Below are 12,290 nucleotides of genomic sequence, written 5' to 3'. Positions count from 1 at the left end.
GAGAAACCTTTAGCCTGTGCCCAACCAAAATCTAGCCATCGTGAATAATGCTTTAGATCCCACTTTGCTATGTAGAATAGATGAATTAGTCATTGAAGAAAAAGGATAAATTTCGATAGAGCAAATGTTACAGGATGTGTGGAAATATCAGGAGAGGCATAAACAAAATAACATTGTAATCAGTGAATCAACCACTAGTGTTATAGTGACACTAGTCTTTATTTGTGCACTCTATTTTTGTCTCGGGAAAGGAATAAATCATGCAAAGGGAACAACAGTTCATGAAATTCCTTTAGAATTGATTCATATAGTAAGTAAGAGACTTTAGAGTAAAATGTAAAAATAAGAAGGATAAAAAAATAATATTAAGCTAGGGTAAGATTTTCTTTGTGCATAAAGAAAGAAAAGGTTGAAAGCAAATGTAAAATGTGTCACACATTGCCTAATATAACTACATTCACCAGTAAACTCACGGACACTGCTATAATGGATGTGAAATATAGGCATGTGGTGAATGCTTGGCAGCAGTTCATTATCTCTGATTTAGATGGATATGCTAAACTGTACATGGATACAAATGTGTACGTGTCTGCAGACATTTTTCAGAAATACTGGTGTGTATGTGTGGACACATACACACAGATCCTGGCTTGTATTGCATTATGCCAGGGTTTTCATGGGACATAATGTTAAAAAAAAGACCTGTATCAACTTCGAACTGTTGACCAATTTTGATATGTTGGTTTTTTTCAAATGTCAGTGCATGCACAGGTACAACCAAGGAGACTAACCAGCAAATGAGTAAAGAGGTGTACAATCCATCTGACAATTTGATACTTCGATGTAAACAATCCCAATGGGCAGGCCACGGAACAGTCTCTGCCATCTGGAGGGTTTTATTGCCTGACCAAAGAGAAAATCGTGAGCTTGACATAATGCAAGATGTGGTTATGAACTGTGGTGAGGGACATACCTTGAAGGCAGACCTGGCATATCCCACCAACTTGCTTGATACACATAGCGACTTGCTGCTGTGTCCAGAGCGCCTGGTCCCATGGAATGGTTCCATTCCAAAGCTGATGACAATGGTGGGGAATAAGCAGGGATATATTCTATATTATAGAAAACTCCAAAATTGATTCAGCTTGGAGATGCGCCTTATTACAGTCAAGTGAGACATGTCCTTCAACCAGTGTACCTGGTTGGTGTAGTACAGTGATGCAGACGCTGAAAAGAGGGCTCTTGTGATCTGTGACTTTGAAAAGGGCTTTTATAAATTAGTGAGTAGTTCTGTTTTCGGCAAAACCAGGGAAAATGATAGAAACAATGCGAAATTCATTTATTGTATGGGCGAGAGATTACACTGCCAGGCCAAATTTCAAGTGGACACAGTCTTCCATTATGGGCTAATCACTGTGGAGATGGCTATAGTTTCACTGCATTTCAAGAAGCCTCCCTGTATTCGTAGGTCTATTGTGGACCTCAGTAAATTTCACATGTATCGATTCCACTATGAGTTTAGAAAAACCAAACTTTGATGATCTGTAGATACTTTATATGGATCAGTTACTCCTACTGTAAGGCTGTGATCCATATGAGCTAATTAAATACAGTCATGAGAAAATCGACACGTCCAGATAATTGGCTGATAATCCTTAGAGTTTAACACCACAGAAAAAGAAGGTTATTGACCTGATGAAAGGCGAGGTAAATGCCTCACACATTGTGGTGTTTGTGTGGCTCAGATCCAAAATGTTTGCATACCATATAAATGGGGTTCCACCCAAAGATAGACTAAGGGTGTGTAGCATGTGGCCTCACAGGCTCTCACAATTGAAGACTACAAGGAGTGGCTGTGAGGTGGTGGTTCCAATGCTTCGTCGCATATGGCACACCAAGTAGCCTTACAGTCACCAGGTCTTGAGGAACATACTACACTGCAGGAGAAAGTTGGTTATGAAGATGCGCTATGAAGATAAATGCTTCATATGTGCAGATGAGATACTCATACTATTACGCAAATGGAAGGGGCAGGACGAAAAAAAGAAAATCAAAGGAAAGGAACTTATGGCTGCAGCTGCATTAGGACTTTGCGGGAAATCAACGGCAATGACTGAAAATGTGTGTCGGACTGGCACTTGAACCCAGGACCTCCTGCTTACAGTTTGCATACTATTACCTGGAGAGTGATGAGACTCCACACTGTGTGTGTGTGTGTTTGTGTGTTACAGATAGATCAAACATTTGTGATGTGCAATGTGTGTGAATGATTCCACACTATGTGTGAGAGCAAATTGTAAAGAAACATTGTGCACACTATGTGTGCTTGTATATACAGGGTAGACCATTGATCGTGACCGGGCCAAATATCTCACAAAATAAGCGTCAATCGAAAAAAACTACAAAGAACGAAACTTGTCTATCTTGTAGGGAGAAACCAGATGGCACTATGGTTAGCCCGCTAGATGGCACTGCCATAGGTCAAACGGATATCAACTGCGTTTTTTTGATTAGGAACCCAAAATTTTTTATTATGTATTCGAGTAGTACATAAAGAAATATGAATGTTTTAGTTGGAGCACTTTTTTCGCTTTGTGATAGATGGCGCTGTAATAGTCACAAACATATGGCACACAATTTTAGATGAACAGTTGGTAACAGGTAGGTTTTTTTTAAATTAAAATACAGAACACAGGTAGTTTGAACATTTTATTTCGGTTGTTCCAATGTGATACATGTACCTTTGTGAACTTATCATATCTGAGAACGCATGCTGTTACAGCATGATTACCTGGAAATACCACATTAATGCAATAAATGCTCAAAATGATATCCGTCAACCTCAATGCATTTGACAATACGTGTGACGACGTTCCTCTCAACAGCGAGTAGTCCGCCTTCCGTAATGTTCGCACATGCATTGACAATGCACTGACGCACATTGTCAGGCGCTGTCGGTAGATCACGATAGCAAATATCCTTCAACTTTCCCCACAGAAAGAAATCCGGGGACGTCAGATCTGGTGAATGTGCAGGCCATGGTATGGTGCTTCAACGACCAATCCACCTGTCATGAAATATGCTATTCAATACCGCTTCAACCGCATGCGAGCTATGTGCCAGACATCCATCATATCGGAAGTACATCACCATTCTGGCATGCAGTGAAAGATCTTGCAGTAACATCGGTAGAACGTTACGTAGGAAATCAGCATGCATTGGACCATTTAGATTGCCATCGATAAAATGGGGACCAATTATCTTTCCTCCCATAACGCCGCACCATACGTTAACCCACCAAGGTCGCTGATGTTCCACTTGTCGCATCTATCGTGGATTTTCCGTTGCCCGATAGAGCATATTATTCCGGTTTACGTTACCGCTGTTGGTGAATGACGCTTCGTCGCTAAATAGAACCCGTGCAAAAAATCTATCATCGTCCCGAAATTTCTCTTGTGTCCAGTGGCAGAACTGTACATGACGCTCAAAGTCGTTGCCATACAATTCCTGGTGCATAGAAATATGGTACGGGTGCAATCGATGTTGATGTGACGTTCTCAACAACGACGTTTTTGAGATTCCCGATTCTGTTTGTCTGCTACTGATTTTGCGGATTAGCCCTGACAGCAGCTAAAACACCTACTTGGGCATCATCATTTGATGCAGGTCGTGGTTGACGTTTCACATGTGGATGAACACTTCCTGTTTCCTTAAATAACGTAACTATCCGGCGAACGGTCCGGAAACTTGGATGATGTCGTCCAGGATACCGAGCAGCATATATAGCACACGCCCATTGGGAATTTGGATCACAATAGCCATACATCAACACGATATCGACCTTTTCCACACTTGGTAAACGGTCTATTCTAACGTGGGTAATGTATCACGAAGCATAACCGCCCACACTGGCGCAATGTTGCGTGATACGACGTACTTATATGTTTGCAACTATTACAGCGCCATCTATCACAAAGCGAAGAAAGTGATCCAACTAAAACATTCATATTTCTTTACATATTACACGAATATGTAATAAAAATGGGAGTTCCTATTCAACAAAAAACAAAAACGCAGTTGATATCAGTTTGACCTATGGCAGCGCCATCTAGCGGGCCAACCATAGCGCCATCTGGTTTCCCCCTTCAAGCTAGACGAGTTTCGTTCTTTGTAGTTTTTTCGTTTGGTGCTTATTTCGTGAGAAATTTGGCCTGATCACTATCAATGGACCACCCTGTATATTAGTATTAATGTGAAGAAAAACAAATGTATCTCACCATACAAGCAATAATTTTCAAAAATATATTTTATTGCAAATAGAATTATTGTTAAAAAATACTGTAAACATATACAAAAGTGTATTGTTAAAAAATTCAAACAAACTTCTACTTGGGAAAATTTTGTTAAATGTAAAAAGTAGATGCTCAAGCAGAACACAAATTTAAGCAGCTAAAGCGAAGTAGCTGGTGTGATTATTGTCAGAAGATCAGTAAAGACTCTCCTTTGTCTGGCATTTTGTCTATGACCAAATGCATAAATAAGAAACCAAATAAAGATTGCTCTCTAAAACGGACAGAGAAAACTGTGGACAGATTTGTGCCTTTAATAACTGTCTGTAGGATGCCTACATTTGATCCACCTGACACCCATGAGCAACCAGCACCAATTTTGGAAAATCTTTTTACTGTTGCAGTGTTGGAATTAGAGCTGACGTCAAGGGCTGGTACTACTCCAGAAGTCGATCGCCCAACCAACTCAATGATCGTTAGACTGCTGAGATCTTCTCAAAAATCTATAATGCACTGTGGAGTACCTGCATATTTCCGACGGAATAGATCATACATGTAGTAGACCCTATTCTCAAGTAAGAAGAGGATCGCTTCATCGACTCTCCTTGTCGAACCGTTTCCTTTTCACTTTGCATCTGTAAAACATCTTATGGGATTCTCAAAGCTCATTTAGAATCGTAGGAAGAAAAACGCACTCTGTTATCAGAGACACAACATAGTTTTCGGAAAGGAAGAGATAACACGGATAATACATTTATTTAAAAGCAGATAAAAATTCGCTTGACGTCCCCCAAAGTTACAGTCTTCTCTCCTTCCAATCTGAACATGTAAGCAGAGACAGATACGGTTTAAATTGAGAAAAATAGTATCGATAATGATTGAAAAATATATACCAAATAAATTGACATCAGATGGTACTGGTCTCCCATGCTACACAAAACAGATCAGAACACTACTGGAGAAGCAACGAAAAGAGCGTGCCAAATCTAAAAGAATGCAAAATAAACACGATTGTCGGAGGTTTGCAGAAGCTCGAAATTTAGCGTGAACTTCAACACGATATCCTTTAATTGTTTCCACACCGAAGCTTTGTCTCGAAATCTCGCAGAAAACCGAAAGAGATTCTTGTTGGATGTAAAGTACACCAGTGGCTAGACACAATCGATACCTTCTTTGAGCGATAACAGTGTCGATGTTATTGACAACAGTGCCTTTAAAGTAGAGTTAATAAACACGGTTTTCCGAAATACTTCACGAAAGAAGTCGAAGTAAATACTTCAAAATTAGAATCAAGAACAACTGTCAACATGAGTAACTTGGAAGAAGATATCATCAGTGTGCGAAAGCAGCTTAAAACTTTTAAGAAAGCCAAGGCTTCCGATCCAGACTGTATACAAAACCAGTTCCTTTCAAAGTATGGTAATAAAATGACTCCATTCTTAGGAATCATAAACAACTGCTCATTCGTAGAAAGATCTGTGCCCAAAAACTGTAAGTTACACAGGTGACACTAATAACCAAGAAATGATATCGTAGTAATCCGCTAAATTACAGAACCATATCAGTAACGTCGATTTTCGGTAGGATTTTGGAACATATACTATGCTCGAACATTCTGAATCACCTTGAAGGAAACAATTCATTGACAAACAGCCAATATGGATTCAGAAAGCATCGTTCTTGTGAAACACGGCTAGCTCGGGAAGTCATGAGATCTTGAGTTCTATTGACAGGGGACGTCAAATCGATTCCATATTTTTAGATTTCCAGAAGCCTTTTGACATGGCTCCTCACAAGTGGCTTCTAATTAAATTGCATGCCTATGGAATATCATCTCAATTGTGTGACTGGAAATGTGATTTCTTGTCAGAAATGTCACAGTTCATAATAACTGACAGAAAGTTATTGATAGAACAGGAGTAGTATCTGGCGCTCCCCAAAGAATCAAGGAGGCAATCTGAGCAGCTCTCGTATATTGTTTATAGATGTTGCTGTCATTTAGCGTCGCTGAAAGTTATCAGATGATCAAAACGAATTGCAAAATGGTTTAGACGAGATATTTGTATATTGCAAAATGTAGCAATTGATAAATTGTGAAAAGTCTGAAGTCATCCACATGATCACTAAAAAGAATCCGCTAAGTTTCAGTCACACGATAAATCACACAAATCTAAAGGCTGTAAACTCAGTGAAATACTTAGGGACTACAATTACGAATAACTTAAAGTGCAATCATCACTTAGATAAAGTGACTAGTAGTCTTTAAAACAAAGCCATTTTTCATTGTGGCGAGATACTCAGAAGAAATTTCAATCTCCAACTTTCTCCTCAGAGTATGGAATATTTTGTAGGTACCAACCTGCACAGGGAGAAATTATCATTATAATAAAATAAGAGATATCAGAGTCATCACAGAAAGATTTAAATGTTCGTTTTTCCTACATGTTGTTCCAGAGCAGAACATTAGAGAATTAGTTTAAAGATGTTCCAATGAATCCTCTGCCAGGCACCTAAGTGTGAATTTCAGAGTAATCATGTAGATGTACATGTAGATAATATCAGGATAGTAACATAAAAAACGTTTGTAGTGCTAGGGCATTCAAAAGTGGCATTTCTTTATGTAAGTGAAGCTTTCGGTAATGTGAAGATACTAATCCTAATAAAAATAATCTAAATTATAAGGTTATGTCCTGCTGTCTGAACTAATACTGCATATATGACAGCAGTATAATACACGTTTTTAGCCATTGAAATTAAAGAACTACATCAAGAGCCCTATATTATATACTTTAGATGTAGCTGATCTCAAAAACATTTTTTCTGCTAATATCAAAGTCCTCCAGTATGTAGATTATATATGCATTTACACATACTCATCATCTTTAAGGAAAAATTGTTTTAGCATAATGGTGCAATGTCGACAGTGCATGCATAGTCTCTAGAAACTGGGCTCCCACTATCGGCAGATGAATCACCTTTGTAAGGAAGAAGCTGACACCAACACCATATATCTTCTCTAATAAACCGTCAGTCAGGTTTCTTAGGGCTGTACCTAGACAGCAGATTGTAATGGTACAGATAGATCAACTAATTAATATTACAAATTAATCAAAGACTGAACATTCGCTGATCCACCATGTGCAATCGCGGTACAAGAATGATTGGGAGAATGAGGACAGGCAAAAGTTAGTAGAGATTCCTGCTGCTGTAAAAAGAGCGATGCGCTAAGCATACAACCACTACCACCATCATACCTTAGCAAAAGATCTTGCTGAAAACCCAAGGAAATTCTGGCCTTACGTAAAATCGGTAAGTGGGCCGAAGGCTTCCATCCAGTCACTCACTGATGTGTCTGGCCTGGCAAAGGAAGACAGCAAAACGAAAGCTGAAATTTTAAATTTAGCATTTGAGAAATCTTTCACGCAGGAGGATCGCACAAACATACCGCCGTTTGAGTCTCATAGAGATTCCCGTATGGAGGACATAGTGATAGAATGGGTTGAAAATAAACAAATCGCCAGGTCCTGATGCGATTCCAATTCGGTTCTGCAGAGAGTACTCTACTGCATTGGCTTCTTACTTAGCTTGCATTTATCGCGAATCTCTTGCCCAATGTAAAGTCCCGAGCAACTGGAAAAAAGCGCAGGTGACGCCTGTATATAATAAGGGTAGAAAGTCGGATCCTCAAAATTACACACTAATATCCTTAACATCGGTTTGATGCAGGATACTCGAACATATTCTCAGTTCGAATATAATGAATTTCCTTGAGACAGAGAAGTTGCTGTCCGTGCATCATCACGGCTTTAGTAAGCATCGCTCCTGCGAAACGCAACTCACCCTCTTTTCACATGATATCCTGGATGAAGGGTATCAGACGGATGACATATTCCTTCACTTCTGGAAAGCGTTTGACTTGGTGTCCCACTGCAGACTCCTAACTAAGGTACGAGAATGTGGGATTGGTTCCCAAATATGTGAGTGGCTCGAAGACTTCTTAAGTAATAGAACCCAGTACATTGTTCTCGATGGCGAGTGTTCATCAGAGGCGAGGGTATCATCTGGAGAGTCCCAGGGAAGTGTGGTAGGTCCGCTGTTGTTTTCTATCTACATAAATGATCTTTGGGATAGGGTGGATAGCAATGTGCGGCTGTTCGCTGATGATGCTGTGGTGTACGGAAAGGTGTCGTCGTTGAGTGACTGTAGGAGGATACAAGATGACTTGGACAGGATTTGTGATTGGTATAAAGAATGGCAGCTAATTCTAAATATAGATAAATGTAAATTAATGCAGATGAATAGGAAAAAGAATCCCATAATGTTTGAATACTCCTTTAGTAGTGTAGCGCTTGACACAGTCATGTCGATTAAATATTTGGGCGTAACATTGCAGAGCGATATGAAGTGGGACAAGCATGTAATGGCAGTTGTGGAGAAGGTAGATAGTCGTCTTTGGTTCATTGGTAGAATTTTGGGAAGATGTGGTTCATCTGTAAAGGAGACCGCTTATAAAACACTAATACGATCTATTCTTGAGTACTGCTGGAGCATTTGGGATCCCTATCATGTTGGAATGGGGGAGGACATAGAAGCAATTCAGAGGCAGGCTGCTAGATTTGTTACTGGTAGGTTTGATCATCATGTGAGTGTTATGGAAATGCTTCAAGAACTCGTGTGGGAATCTCTGGAGGAAAGGAGGCGTTCTTTTCGTGAATCGCTACTCAGGAAATTTAGAGAACCAGCATTTGAGGTTGACTGCAGTACAGTTTTACTGCCGCCAACTTATATTTCGAGGAAAGACCACAAAGAAAAGATAAGAGTGATTAGGGCTCGTACAAAGGCATATAGGCAGTAATTTTTCCTTCGTTCTATTTGGGAGTAGAATATGGAGAGAAGATGCTAGTTGTGGTATGAGGTACCCTCCGCCGCGCACCGTGTGGTGGATTGCGGAGTTTGTGTGTAGATGTATATGTAGATGCATCTGGTGGGGAGCTGAGTCTGGAACTCTCCTGGTGTTCTACAAGTTGCTAATATATTGTATATTTGATTATGGGTGTATACCCTATGGGAATACAGCAAAATATGTGTTAAAGAAATTGTAAATACTACAATACAGAGCAATGAGAACATATTTGGGGCTATGTTGTCATAATGATGGTAAAAATGAAGGGAGATAAAATTACCTATACTGAGAGTAGGCATTGGCTGTCACCAGGGGGTGGGGCAGTCAGCCAAATTGTTGAAACCAAAACAAGGGTTTCTCCTCTAAAACACTTTGTGAAACTTGCTCTCTCTACTTAAAGCCACTGGATTGACAGTCACCTCAGTATGTACTTAGATATTGACATACTTTTGTGGAGGCATACTCATAATTAGGTTGTTGAGAATTTAATTGATTGATGCAAAGTTACATTCGTTAAACATTGCCTAAGCAACACTAAAAAAGCCAATCATTTAAACTGAAGTCAGACTATTACCAGTAATAGTTAAAAGTACAAATGACATAAGATCCTTCCAATAATTGCAATACCAAAATGTATGACTATCAGAATCTAAGCACTGAAATGACACTTTTTAGTCAGAGGTACATTACAATATTGTATGAAAATTATTGACTGATCTTAGGTGCAGTTAAGCATTACCATTATAATCAAAAGCTTAGACTTAATATCAAGTGAAGTCTATCATTGTATCTCTCACATACTTTTCACCTTCTAAGAAAGTTTAGATCATTCTACATACCATCAATTTCGTTTAACAATTTTGCAGAAGAGGGAATAAATAGTTCAGTCATGATTTTAGCTAACCTTTAAAATCGATAGTGCACACATATTAGAAAATTATGTCTGTAAAACGCAATTTCTACAACAAACTGATCAATTTATATTCAAGAAAACAATGCTTCATTGTTTTGTGAAATTAGATCTTTATTCACTTTCTGAAACAAAACAAGCTTGTAACTTAATAACAAGCGTGTTTTATCGCAAATATAGTTAACTGACCTTCAAATATAATTGGATTACTGTATTTGCATTCTTTTTTTCTGTGAGAAAAAGACTTTCAGCATCGTCATTCCAAGCTTATAATACCAGTGATTATCAAGTGATCAGAAACGTTTCATGTGAGTAATCAAGGGCAGAAATTAAGTCTTGTTTAAACAGTTTCTTGTAACTTCATTTACCATTGAACCAAAGGGATTCTGTGGACATAATTACTGCATCACTTGCACTTTAATACCACTTATTGTTCTAGGATGTTGTGATAACTCTTTATTTAGGCTACACTGGATACACTTTTAAGTGCTAAATTATTCTTCATCTATATACTTCTGTGAGGTCTTTATCACATGATCCAAATGACTATTTCGCTGCTTGAGGCGACAGTTTATTTGACGAAGAAACTTGATTTTTGTCCGTTTCGTACATTTACTCCAAACACAATGTACAACTTTCTCTCGATGTTAACAACTGTGTCTTGAGATGGTGCATCTGGAGTATTGGGAATGCCTTTTGACTACACCTGAAAACAGACAGATGCTTAAAATGATCATTACATCTTGAAGCTTTTGATGCTCAAAAATTATCATCACTTTCTCAAGGAGCAGTTGACAAAAGAAAGAAAGGTCTTTCAACATAACGATTAGCACAGGGAAGAATAATCGTATATACACAAAAGAGAATTAATGTGGTGAAAATTTTAAATGAATAATTTGTTGTCTAGTCATTCGATGGATTACACCAATGACGAACGTATCCATTAGCACAGTGCGGCGAAATTTGGCCTTAATGGGCTATGGCAGCAGACGACCGACGTGAGTGTCTTTTGCTAGCAGCATGACCTCGCCTGCAGCGCCTCTGCTGGGATCATGACCAGGTGGAGCCTAGAAGATGGGAAAACCGTGGCTTGGTCAGATGACTCCTGATTTCAGTAGGCAAGAGTTGATGGTAGGATTATGGGGGGGGGGGGGGACGGGGGGACGGGTGTACATCCCAAGAAGCCATGAACCCAATTTATCAATAAGGCGCTGTTCAAGCTGGTGATGGCTCCACAACGGTGAGGGCTGTGATTACATGTTATGGTCTGTGTCCTTTGGTCCAAACAAACCGATCATTGACTGGAAATGATTATGTTCGGCGACTTGGAGACCATCTGCAGCTATTCATGGACTTCATGTATCCAAACAACGATGGAATTTTTTGAACCACACTCCATCATGTCACTGGGCAAAAACTGTTAATGAATGGTTTAAAGAACATTCCGGATAACTTGAGAGAATAATTTTGCCATCTACATCGCCCAACATGAATCCCACCGAAAATTTGTGGGACATAATCGAGAGATTACTTCGTGCACAAATTCTGCACTGGCAGTACTTTCACAATTATGGATGACTTTAAAGTTAGCACGGCTCACTATTTCCTTAGGGGACTTCAACCATTTCTTGAATCCATGCCACGTCGAGTTGCTGAACTATACCGGACAAAAGGAGATCCCACGGTATATCAGAAGGTATCCCATGACTTTTGTTAGTACAGAAAAGTGAACTTCGAATCTAGGAATGAATGGAACTTTTGCAAATGTTTTGGGTAAGCACGAAAATTTTATGGCACAACAGTTTCCCTAAGAAGATCAATCGAAAGCGATATTTGGCCGATGTCCTCTTCTCGAAAATACTGAGAATATATAGCGTCCCATGGAGACGTTTGCCTGTTCTTTCTCCTCACAGAATTCAGATCTTCATCTTTCGAAAATCTGAAATCGTACGAGAGAAAAATGCGCTGCGACACAAGTAACGAAGTAGCCCAGATTTGTTCGCAATGAAAGTGTCAAAATAATTATTTTATCATGGAGATAATTATACCTTCATGTATTTTATACCAATGTGGTCGACATCACTGATAAATGCACACTTTCTAGAGGGAAAAGAAATGCTACTATAAATTCGACTACTGTTACTAGTACAGAAATACTTAATAAACCGACACACGGACGCCAATAACT

This window comes from Schistocerca gregaria, chromosome 4 (genome assembly GCF_023897955.1).
Source record: "Schistocerca gregaria isolate iqSchGreg1 chromosome 4, iqSchGreg1.2, whole genome shotgun sequence".
NCBI classification, from domain to species: domain Eukaryota; kingdom Metazoa; phylum Arthropoda; class Insecta; order Orthoptera; family Acrididae; genus Schistocerca; species Schistocerca gregaria.
This window is presented reverse-complemented; position numbering follows the sequence as displayed.